Source organism: Danio rerio, chromosome 3, assembly GCF_049306965.1.
Source record: "Danio rerio strain Tuebingen ecotype United States chromosome 3, GRCz12tu, whole genome shotgun sequence".
Lineage (NCBI taxonomy): Eukaryota > Metazoa > Chordata > Actinopteri > Cypriniformes > Danionidae > Danio > Danio rerio.
In genome coordinates, this window is record NC_133178.1 from 22,344,204 (window position 1) to 22,358,015 (window position 13,812).

The window sequence follows — 13,812 nt, forward strand, 5'->3', positions numbered from 1 at the left end:
ACGTTTGCATCCTCTGGTTGGCTACAAGGCATGTCAGTAAATAAGACAAACCCAATCATGTGCGCTGTCAGGAAGGCGGTTTGGGTGTGATTGGTTGAAAGGATTTAAGGACTCTTACCGGGAATCGCATCCTGTGTGATCTGTTTCTATTGGATGATTTGGGTGGAAATCCCGCCCTAAAGATTTTAGAGGACGGGGTAACTGAAAAATTAACGTTACACTAGCTGTTGAACATCTCTAGAGGGCGACATGTACTCCTTTCCTTTTAAAATATGAGGGCAAGTCAGCTAGCAAAGGGATTTATTTAACAATATTTATGCGAATACTTTGAAGATTTGCCTTAAATATATTGGTAACGGCAGCTATCCTTAAGTTACTTGTTAATTATTTCATAACTCCGTCGAGTAAATATGAGGACAGTGTTAACGTTACATCCATTTCACCTAGCCTGTTCAATTGTAACTTGTTAAATGAGGTAAGTTAAGTCTACAATTGCAGTAGTAGAAAAGCTTTTAATATTTAATATGTATGCTGATGCGTATATATATATATATATATATATATATATATATATATATATATATATATATATATATATATATATATATATATATAAACAATTCAAATACTATACATATTCCCATTTATACAGAAACACACCAAACACAGTACTGAAGAATTACTGTGACTGTGCTTATAAAAAGTTCATTTAAGTGTGTTTAAGTTCTCTTAAAATAAAATGAAGCATATATTTCATTCTACATTTCAGAGAAATGTTTAAATATTGGACTTATGTACACTTTCCATACTTAAAAGAAAACTTATGTAGACTATATTTGACCTTTTACGTGTGCTCATGCTTTGACAGAAATAAAAATGGGTAAAATGGGAACATAGTAGTATTCATTGTGCAAAGATAATGTGTAAGTACAGAAAGTAAACAAAATTATAATAATAGTGTATTGACTGAGTAAACATGCACAAGAATTTACCAGTGTAGTTGCATTTTAAAGAAAGTTTACTTGCGGTTTGGAAAAGTCAAGGTTTTAATACTGCTTAAATGATATATCTTTCTAAAGATATTTGTATGTTTTCTTTTAAATATATTTTTTTATGTGTTGTAAAGAAATCAGTGTTTTTGAAACAAAAAGATAAGAGCAGAAGTCAATTATTTATATTAACTATTTAGCCTGACATGTTTACTGTTTAAAAATATTATAAATATTTCTTCAAATAAAACAAAATGTGTTCAGGTGGCACGGTGGTGCAATGTTTAGTACTGTTGCCTCACAGCAAGAAGGTGGCTGGTTTGAGCCTCGGAAGGGTCAGTTGGCATTTCAGTGTGGAGTTTGCATGTTCTTCCAGTGTTTGCATCAGTTTCCTCCGGGTAGTTTCCCCCACTGTCCAAAGACATGTGGTACAAGTGAATTGGGTAAGCTAAAACTGGCCGCAGTGTGTGTATGTGTGAATGAGAATTTATGCGTGATTCCCAGTGATGGGTTCCAGCTGGAAGGGCATCCACTTTGTAGAACATATGCTGGATAAGTTAATGGTTCATTCCGCTGTGGGGAACCCTGATTCCCTAAAGGGACTAATCCAAAAAGAAAATTAATGATGAAAACAATTGTGTTAAATGGGAAAAAAAGTTATTTTTTATTTATTTATTTTTACCCAGACATTTAAAAAGAACTTATATTCAAGCAGTACAATGCCATGAAACCGTGGTACCTTTATCCAAGGTCATCATACTATCAGAAACTTAAACCGGCCCATGCCTAACTGTATTTTCACAGTTTCTTACTTATACTTTTAAGGTATACTGTAAGTACTCAGTTTAAAGGTAAAAATTATTTATTTCCAAGGACTGAAAATACAGTATATGTAAGTACTCTCCTTATAAATTTCTAATTTAAGTTATTATCTTTATATAGGAAGCTTTACAATATTATATTTGTGCATATATATTAGATTAGTCAGCACAGAAACCAAATCTGGAGATAATCTAAAAAATAACCTACGATAACGGTGCAAAATTAGTAAACACAAATTTACATGTTAGAAAAAAATAATGAAAAAAACATTAAAAGAGAAAAATTCAAGAGAAGCTAAATATGTTAAAATGAATAAAATTTTGTTGAAAGTTTGTAAATCTTTCCCCAATATTTTGTATGAAAGTCTAAAGATATTTGTTGACTAAAATATTATTTTCATAAATATATCCATACAATAAATCTGTTTTAGTCAAATTCACAGAAATATATTACCTATATCCACTGAGCAATGGATAAAAATATTCATTTTCTAAGTGGGGTGTACTTATGTTTGCTGAACACTGTATACACTAATACACAGATATTAGTAAACTTAAATTTCTTTTTTAAATTAAAATAAAATTATATAAACATAACTGCGTAAGTGTTGAAATAAAACAAAAATCTTGAAGTATATTTATTTCTTGCAGCTAACCAATGCTCTTTGTTGTCTTGTGCAGATTTCACTGGTTCATATAGGAAGCTGCTTCATTGATGCAGGTAGGAACAATGCTTGTCTTTTTTTGCAAAGATTTGGTCAAACTTGCTTCAAACCAGCAACAACAAACATTTTTGAACATTTCTCAAACATTTATTTTGAAAGAAAGAAAACTTGATTAAGTAGCATCATTATTTCTCATAATTATAAAATATTTTCAAATAAAATCAGCAATAATTTGGCAATGCAGTCAAAATGTGCTTAATTGAAATGAATATTTTCGATTAATTTTATATTGTACTTTAAAAGACCAATTTACTACAAGAATGCATTATATTATGATTCAGCATAACTATATCCAGTTATAACCTGGCCATGGCCTCTAAATGTGCCATGCTTTTGGAGTCTTTTTCCATTCATGTGATGTGCAGTGCATCTGACAGCTTCTTTTAGTGTTTGAGACTTGCATACCTTTGTCTGGTGTGAACTTCACCTTTCTCTATATAAGTTTCCTTTATACTCTACCTGTGCGTCTATATCATTTTAACTGCCTGTCTGAACAAGACCTTTTATGGATTATGGGCATGATAAATCAAATCAAAATCCCCCCCACTTAAGCCCATCTCAAAGTTGGAAAAGAAAACAAAAATATTCTTCTAATATTTCTCATATGGTGCCTGTATCTGTGTATGAAAGCATGGAAGGAAACTCCAAAGGCTGAATTCTTGGAAATCTGCCTTTAAGGCACACAATGACATGATTTAGAGCATGATTTATGATGATGAGTGAATATGTGGTTTATTAGCCTATTTGATATCTAAATATTTAATGCGTAGTTTCATGCATATATTTTTGTGCATATAAAAAGGTAATTTTGTTTTACCGCTGTCATTCATTTCTGATTTGGTTATAGCTTGTGCTTTTTTTGTGCATGCTTTATTAACCAAAATAGCCTTAGATTATACAGTCACACAACGAAAATGAAGCAGAACACATTCCTCAAGGAAATGTGTTTCACTGCACAATAATTCAATAATGCTTCCACAAATATTTATCATGCTTTAAAGAAATTTGGTACAGTTTGCAGTTCATCAGACGGATACAGCGTGAGATAATACATGCAGTTGTTGAAGGATTTCCTCTTAATTTTTGTGGACAGTAAAATGATAAATTAGGACATTTTTTACAGATGAAATAAACTAGAATGGAAATCTAAATACTACACATACATATTTATGTAAGGGGAAAATGCTGGAGTATTTTTTTTTTTTTATAATATTCCAGAAACAAACCCTTTCTAAGAGTCTTCGAGGCTCTCTTTCTCGCAGCAGGAGGTAGATTTGATAAGTTTTACAGATGACAGGGGCAGTAAATTACAGGGCTTTACAAGCTAAAGCTGGCGAGGTTTTCCACAAAGAGCCGCGACTGAAGCACAGATGTAGAGTTATGTTCAAGATCTGCCACTGGGCACATTGAGAGTGACGTCCATGGTGAATGCAATTACACACTTCACATATGTCAAGTGCTTTATCAACAAACATAACTGCGACTTTACATTTACACATTTCAGAAAAGAAAAAAGTGAACGGGATCAGGTTCGTGCTGTGTTCGCTAACTGACTTTACATACACATGAATGCCAATACAAATATAAACTAACAAAATATTATCTTGTATTGAATTTATGTTATATTAGTGCCGGGGTTTGAAACCTTTTGATACATACTACTAACCAGATATTATACTAAAAAAAAAGTAAAAGAATGGTTGTTACTTGAAATAAAATGACACTGAAAAAAAAAATGATTCAAAAATGATTCCTTGGATTTGCACATTTTTTTAAAGTTAAGAATTAATTGGGCTGAATTTAAACAAACAAATTAAGTTGAACATTACTAAATCTAATTTGTTTGATTACATTTACACATATAAATTGTTTGCAACAATTTTGTTGGCATCATTTTTTCAGTGTACTATTAATTATTAGATCACAGGAAAAGGTTGCTAGTTCAAGTACTGGCTGGTTCAGTTGGCATTTCTGTGTAGAGTTTGCATGTTCTCCCCATGTTGGCGTGTGTTTTCCTCCTGGTGCTCCAGTTTCCCCCACAGTCCAAAGACATGTGGTATAGGTGGAATAAACTGAATTGGCCGTATGAGAGTGTATGGGTGTTTCCCAGTTTTGGGTTGCAGTTGGAAGGGCATTCGCTGTGTAAATCATATGCTGGATAACTTGGTGGTTCATTCAGCTGTGGCGACCCCTGATGTATAATTGGACAAACCCGAAGGAAAATGAATGTATAAATAAAATAATTAATGATACTTGAATAAATAATTCAAGCTAAATACTAACTACAGTATTTACTTAGTGATAAAATAATAAAAACTAAATCTGGCTTTATATAGTTCTTATGCTGAAATAAATTAAAGTATTTTCTGATTTTTCATAGTGTGTATTGCTATTTAAAAGATTAGTTTAATAATGTTAAATTTAAAAACCTTATATCTTGAAACAATTTGGTTATTTTATTCTCATTGAATAGTCTAGTCATTATTTCCTCCATTTTAGAAAGCAAAATGAAAATAACGTGCAATTAATAAAAATGTTTAACATTTAAGATGTTACATTTAACGATATCTTTAAAACCCCGATTTCTTTCAATTGTTATTATTCAAAAATATAATATAAACATTCTATCTATAAATAAATATCCATATTTTTTGTTGCTCTTAAGTAATATTAACTATATAAATGAATTAAAAAATATATTGTACCATGTATATATATATATATATATATATATATATATATATATATATATATATATATATATATATATATATATATATATATATATATATATATATATATATATATATATATATATATATATATATACATACATATTTATGTTGTTTTATTATTCTCTCTTCATAGAAGCTGATGAATTGTGTGTGATTTGGATCAGTTCTCTACTTCCGTCAGTAAGGGGCGCCTCTGTGCTTTGCTATAGGCTCAAAAACTTTTTAAATGAAGCAAGATAAAATAAAGACCTAAGCATTTTCAACCAGTATTTCAAGCTGTTTTCCACAAATGCAGATATTTTTGAACAATGTGGGTATACAAATCTGAAAAAGTGATAAAGTAAACACTGCATTGAGCTCAGAAGCAGCAGTTATTTAGATTAAAGATCTATTATTTTGTGCTTGAGGCAGGCACCATTCAGTGTTTTTACATTGAACTAAATCTTTGTGGATGTGAATCTTTCATCAAACATATTCACACAGGTTTTATGACCATTTATAGGATGTATGATAACTATAAAGTCAAAATATATCTTATGTAGAGGTTGTGTAAATAAGTTTCAGTCAAACCAAAATTTATTCACACCTTCAGCATTTCTTATACCGTTTGACATTATGACACTATAGTTTAGAAAACTATAATAAAATCTCTAAGTTAAAATGTGTCATCTGATTCATATTAATAATGTGATAATGCCAGATAAATCTGATATTGATATTCAGACAACTGTTAGTAGGACAATATTTACACAGTATCTACCTATACTGTATACAAAAATGTTATTCACATTGAGCCCAATGCTGTCATTAACCATATCCATCAAACCTCTGTATATTCCCAGACTCGCTGAAGCAACTTCTTTACTTCCTTTAAAGTTTTAGAGGGAATAATATCTCACACTTTACCAAGATTATTTTTGTACACTTAAACTAAACTGACCAATTTTTTTTGCCAACTAAAATAAAATAAAAAATTAAAAACTGTAGCTATATAACTAACAAAAGTCAAGGAAAAACGAACTGAAAATAAAATTGTAATTAGCAAAAATAAATGATGGTTTTCAGAATTCATAATCACTGAAGCACTGTGGCAGAAAACTGATATGCGACTGTTTAGAGAAACACCAGTAAAGGGTGCTCTTACAGTAAAATATTTTCTTAATTTGCCAAAACATATTTTAACTAGGCACGTTAAACTGCATGTGTGCATATACTTGTTTGTTTATATTTTGTTATTTTACTTTTATTTGTTTAAGTTGCATTGTATGATTATGGGTCAAGTGTCTGTTCAAACAGTTATTTTATTTTGATCCCCAAAAGGGATGTAAAAGAGTTTATTTAAACTATGCAAACACTAATGTTGCTCTGCTTAACACTGGATGTGTTTTGTTAATTTGTTAATTTAATACTTAAACTGAAACTAAATATATAAAAATAGAAAAGTGTTCTCAAAATAAAAACAAAAGCATTAATGTAAATAAATCTTAAATGAAATTTACAGCACATTTACCACAGTATCGAAATGAAAACTAATTTAGAAAATGTAAAAACTAACCTCACAGTTTACTTTATTTTGCCACACTGAAAATAAAAACAAAATTATATCTGGTGTCTGAATTTTTTGGGGTTAATTAGATTAATTAATGACACTGCAGTGTCCTCTCTAGGTCCTTTTAGCCCACAGTGACCATAATTTATGTGAAACGCTTGATGAACACTTTTATTATAGAGAAGAGCTACACTGGAGCAGCTCATATGACATACATACCCATAGGCCAAATGCCATAAATGGGAAACAATCTTGGTGTAAATATATTTTTTTATGGTATTTTGCTGAATACCTAAATAATTCTGAATTACAGGGTGGATAGCAAGACGATATCACCCAAATGACTGACCTGATTTCACAAAAACAGTACAAATTTTTTTGAACCTGTGCAGTTTTTAGATATATTGATGTATCTCTTTTTGATCAATAAAGATCTTAATGATCATAATGCATTATAAAAGGTAAGTATATTCAATTTAAAAAGTAAAAAGGAGCAAAAAATAGTCATTGCTGCTTGTAATTGATTATAACTAATTGCATACGTGATTAACTTTAAATTGAACTGACTGGAGCAAAAAAATATTCTTAGAGTTGCTTTATAATTTAATTAGTCATTTGATGATGTTTACATTATTTATTCTGTAATTTTCCCTGTTTATTATTCTGAAGCCACTTTGAAACTATTTGTGTTATATAAAGTGATTAAAAGATTTCTTATTACATATGATGCAAATGTATTAATTGTTGGATTGTCTTTAATACAAAGTCATTTTGTTTCATTTATTTAAATAGTTGAAAACAGGTGAAGATTTTACAATTAAAATATATCAAATATTAAAATACATTAATATCTTACACAGTGTTTTATATCAGGTGTTATTTTATTATAAGCATTTGGAAATTAAAAAATAGGACAAAATGCTAAAAATATAATTGTATGCATTTTATACTGTGATAAATATGCACTTACAAAAATACACTTGCATATTGTGAAATCTCACACCTTAACTAATAAAATAATTAAATATGAAAGCAGAACTGGATACAGTAACATCTGGGAACTGGGAAATTGGCACCATGTTAAACGGCAGATTTTCATCACTTCACAAATAGCAAGCACAAGGCACATATGGACTATGGTGGCCATAGAAACACAACCTTGTTGGCACAACTGAGTGGGTGGTGCTAAGTTAAGGGTGTGTGTGGCTAATGCAATAGGTCGCATTTAATGTTGTTTAAGGTAGTAATTTCACCTATCACCTAAAAAAAATATAAAAGCACCACCAGATGTTATAATGCTTCACATATAATCAAACTATAAGGAATATATTCTTACATTAAGAAAAATAATTTTATTTAATTATCATTGGCTGTGACAGTTATTGGACTTTTCACAAGTTTCAATTTTGTGCTAATCTACGAGAAGCACTACTTAGTACTTTTACACTCAATCGTTTGTCACATAAATTGCAAAACTGGTCACAAATCTGCCACAAATGCTACTTCGTACTACACTTTGCCTACATTTTGTCTTCCACTATCGTCAGTATCCTCTGACTGTAGGCGGTGTAAAATCAATAGGCTCTTAACAGGCCACCTAGGCTTATTTCCCTGCCTCAACCTTGACAAACGAGGCGGTGTGCTAATTGATCGGCACAGCCTTCACAATGTTCTCTGCGTGGATCTGTGTGCGAACCATCCTTTAACACGGCCTGTGAGCATGTACGGATGATCACTACATCTGCTGCATTGAGCAGGCTCTTAACACATCCAGTCATCTCGATGAATCATCTTCATGGGACAAACTGTCGATACTGCGGATGGTATATGGGAAGGAGATCATTATGACAGAGTAGATGGTGATGGAGAGATGCACAGGCTAATTGTAGTGTGAATCCCAGTTAGTCACTTGAATCTTTTACTGTAAGGCCAACATGTTGCACAACAAAAGAATTGTGGCTGAATAAATGGCATGTACAGTATGAGGAGTTTTCTCTGGTTTTAAAAAATTGCCAAGTCTTTAACCCATCCATCCATCCATCCATCCATCCATCCATCCATTCATCCATCCACCCATCCATCCATCCATCCATCCATCCAGCCATCCATCTATCCACCCACCCATCCACCCACCCATCCATCCACCCATCCACCCATCCATCCATCCATCCATCCATCCATCCATTCATCCATCCATCCATCCATCCATCCATCCACCCATCCATCCATCAACAGGTAAATTCATTATTTATTAAAATGTCTATACATTTTAACTTTCAGCTTGGAACTTTTAGTAACTTTCTTTCTTTACTTATATACAATAGAACAGACACACTGCAACTTCAAAATCAGTTGTGTTTTCCAGATGCTGTTAAACCTTATATCGCCTGCAAAGAGAAAATAACACTCAATTTTACTGAAATACACTTAACACAATGGACATAAATTCATCATAGATTTCAAGATTTTTGTTTCTGTTTTACATCTTTAAATGTTTATTCATTTTCGATGTCAACTGGCATTTATTATTGTGTTCAGCTAAAATTTGAGTACTGTCACTGTTACTACACATCATCTTTAAATATCACATCAATAAAAATATCAGTAAGATCCTCCTGTGGGTGCTCTGATTAACCCCACATTCCAAAGATATGCGCTATAAGTGAATTGAAAAAACTATAATTTATTTAAAATGTATAAAACATACAGTATGCTGGAATAATTGCTGGTTTGAAAAGAAAAGAAAATGAATGAATGTATGAATGTCCGTAGTGTATGAGTGTGTTTGTGAATGAGAATATGGGTGTTTCCCAGTAATGGGTTGCGACTGGAAGGGTTTCCCCTGTGAAAAACATATGCTGGAATAGTTGGTGGTTCATTCCGCTGTGGCAACCCCTGATTAATAAAGGGACTAGTTTGAAAAGAAAATGAATGAATGAATGAATGTCCGTATAGTGTATGAGTGTGTGAATGAGAGAGTATGGGTGTTTCCCAGTAATGAGTTGCCCCTGGAAGGGCATCTGCTGTGTAAAACAAATGCTGCAATAGTTGGCTGCATATTCCACTGTCGCCACCCCTGTAATAAAGACTAAGCAGAAGGAAATGGAAGGAATGAATGAATGAATAATGATAATGATATATGAAGTAATATGAATAATTTGAATAATAATTAACTTATTAATAATATTCTTACTACAATTTTTAATGTGCTATGTAGCACTTTAAAAGCATTCTTTATGAAACCTTATAAACAAGCTGAAGAATCCTAATTTGGTGCTGTTTAGAATCATTATATCAAAAAATTAATCATTTATTCATTCATTTTGGGCTTAGTCTCTTTATTAATTTGGGGTCGCCACAGCGAAATAACCTGCCAACTTATCCAGCATATGTTTTAGGCAGCAGATGCACTTCCAGCCGCAACCCATCTCTGGTAAACATCCATAGACACTCATACACTACAGACAATTTAGCCTACCCAATTCACCTGTACCTCATGTCTTTGGACAGTGGGGGAAACCGGAGCACCCGGAGGAAAGCCACACAAACGCAGGGAGAACAGGCAAACTCCACACAGAAATGCCAACTGACCCAGCCGAGGCTCGAACCAGCGACCTTCTTGCTGTGAGGCGACAGCACTACCTACTGCGCCACTGCGTCACCTGTATTATGTAATTATTAATATTTATTTAGTATTATGTGACTCTGTCCCAATAATTTTATTAAAGTATACATTAAGAAAGCACAATGTCTGGTTGAGAACTATTAGAAAATATGGAATCTGAGCATTTAAAAAATCTAAATGAGTAAATCAACTTAAAAATGTCTAAATTAAGTTCCTAGCAATGCACATTTACCAATCAAAAATTGAGTTTTGATATATTCACAGTATGGAATTTACTAAATGAATTCAACAAACATGACTTTTATTTAAGATCCTAATGATTTTTGGCATTAAAAGAAAATGTATAATTTTACCTAATACAATGTATTTTTAGCTATTTTTAAAACTAAACCAGCATAAGATTAGGCTAGTTTTGTGGTGCAGGGTCACTTATTATTATCTTTTATTTTTAAAATTTAATTGAATTATTTTAAATTATTTGGTAACACTTTATTTTGATGATCCATTAGAGTATTAATAGACTGTCTGCTTAATATCTGTTGATACTGCTCCTTGAACAGACATTTAACTGAGTAAGAAACTTTCCAAGTACATGTCAACTTACACTAACCGTAACCCCAACCGCAACCCTAACAATCTACTTACAACCTAATAAGAAGAGTTGATATGTAGATGCAATGTAACTTAAATTCAACCAATGGACCATCAAAATAAAGTGTGGCCAATTATTTTGTCATCAATATGCAATAACAACAATGCCAGTAATGTGTTTTTATTATTATTTATGCAAACACACAGAAGGCATTTTTAGTTAGCTTAAACTTGTCACAATGAGAAAGAGTCAGCATCTTTCATCCTAAGCATGTCTTGATATAAAAAATAAATAAAAAAATAAATACTTAACCAATTCCAGATTATGAATGAAGACAGCTTTACAACCTTACAGGGAGATTGAAAGTGCCGTACTTCCATACAGATGCGGGACATTACATCTCATTTTTTTGTACTTGCAGTATGAGACACTTACACAGGTTTGCTTTGACAGATCAGATTTATGACGTCTGTTGCCTCTCCTTATAAATAAATAAAAGCACAGACAATGACTAGCTCTGATTATGTGTGTGTGTGTTTTTTTCTTTAGAAAAAGAAAACCTTTAGAGTCTACAGACCAGCTGCTCATTTCTGGAGTGAGAAAAAGAGACAGATGGGGGAGGGAAACACATGGTTACAGCTTGTTGTAAATAAGACTCATCCCGTCCTTTTGATGTTACACACACACACACACACACACACACACACACACACTAACATGTAAGAACGCACGCGCACACATACACACACACAGAGTCATCTGAGCATTAGATACACTCACTTACATGAATGCATATCTAATCCATGACTCATGTGACAGGTTTGATGGAAATCCAGCCTCCTAAATCCTCCCATCAGCTAGGTTCAAGAAATATTTCACCACTCCATATAATAGCACAATAATAATACACATAATCAATAGAACAAATGCCTATGATTCGCTTCACAACCATCCCCCACGAACCTTTTCTCCCAGACTTCAGCTTCATCCATGTCAGCGCAGTGAGCAAGTGCTTTCCCGAGGAGCGGCTGCTGTTTTTTTAATGGGCTGAGAGGGATGTGAAGAGCCCGAGCAGTCATTCAAAGTATTATTACACTCCTGGGCTGCACACTGCCTGCTTGGCCCCCTTGCTAAGGTCGTAGAAGATGGATGGCTCACTGGAGCAGCAATTAATAATGTTTTTACAAGAGCAATGGAGGCGTGCGCAAGCCAACGACGGATTGGGCAGAGTATTGAAATGTGCAGGTGAATTGATTGGCCCTTCGAATTTCCTGTAGAAATCATTTGGATTAATTGAAAGCAGTGGGAGGGAGGAGGGAAGGCGCGGGCTGCATATTGATTTATAGGTCTCACTCAGAACGAGAAGAAGAAGAGGAGGAAGATAAAATGGCCACCGTGCTCCCAGAAACATAATGAGGTGATTTTAGGTTGGGTGGCATTCAGCAATTGTCGGTCTGGTGTGGAGTGACGTCAAAACCCAGGAACAATAATTCAGCTCCTATATCCTTGAGGTTTATAAAATTGGGGGGTTAAAATTTATGACTTAAACAAAGTCTGTGGTAAACATGAATTGACAATACTTTGTTCTACACAAAGAAAATTACAAGGATAAAGTTAAAATCTGAATTTTCAAGCAGGCATAACAACTTAGTGACATACTGTACATGGCAACACCACAAAGAGGCTACCAATAAAAATAAATAATATAAATTATAAGCCAAATATAAATAATTAATCAAAAATTATATGTATTAATTTTAATTTTTAAGTATGTTTGCTTGAATTAAAAAGCTCTTACAGTAGCAGTAAGCAGCAATACCATTTCTAGGTTTCTGACTCTGTGACTGGGATGGACTCAGTGTTTATGGGATATAAGATGCAATGCATTTCATTAATCTGTACCTTTTATTTTTCCATATCTTATAATGTTCATTCATATTTTTCTTGCTCTAACTTTCAGCTCACATTCTTGTCTGCGGACTCAAATATTTTGTTTATCAAAGTCCAAAAAAAAAAAAAGAAAGAAAAAAAGCATGCTTGCACGCACACACACACACACACAGCAATTAATTGTATGTGCTTCTATCCATAAAGTGAAGCAACAGACATAATAAATCTGATCTGTCAAATCAAACATGAGTATGTGTCTCAGAATATTACTAGCACTCAGCAATGAAGAAACTTTAGGAAAATTGAACGCAGGACAAAACATCATTTTATATAATAAGTCTGAACACTAAAATACTGCTCAAATATGGAATGGTCTTGGGAACAGGATGTCCAATCACTGTAAATGTTGTTTATTCAAACAGATGAGTAATTCCATGCAAATGTCAACCTTGCCATGAAAAACTTTGATGAAGTTTCCACCAAAATAGCAAAAAACGTTTCTAAATGTTCTGCATAAGCAAGCAGTACTGTGAAAATACTCAAAAAATGTCTCTGTCAGTTTTAAACCATTATATTTGATTTACCAAAGTTACTGAAGTAGCAATTTCACATCTGTGACATCCATAACAAAGCTTTTTTCCTCATAAATGCAAAAACGTCCATCATTTTTGTTCTACAGTGAGCCAACTCACTGCATTTAATTAGCATTAGTTCTTTTGGGTTGTGCAGTTTAATTCACAGAATTTCCACAAAGTATGTTGTGTATTGTCAACTTGCTAACTTTTTTGTCATATCCATAACTCATATTTACTTTCTTTATTTAAAATCTAAAAGATGTTTGCAAATTGATATTTTTCTGATCCCATAATTCTGTGGTTAGTTGTTC

General features: G+C 32.7%; 1 long non-coding RNA gene across 1 annotated transcript; it reads left to right on the forward strand.

The window, feature by feature from the left end:
- The first annotated feature begins 214 nt into the window (after positions 1–214).
- LOC137490577 (uncharacterized) lies at positions 215–10,415 on the forward strand. Its single transcript, XR_012400959.1, has 3 exons — positions 215–475; positions 2,492–2,531; positions 10,330–10,415. It is a non-coding gene; the product is annotated as an uncharacterized lncRNA (long non-coding RNA).
- The last annotated feature ends 3,397 nt before the right edge of the window (positions 10,416–13,812 follow it).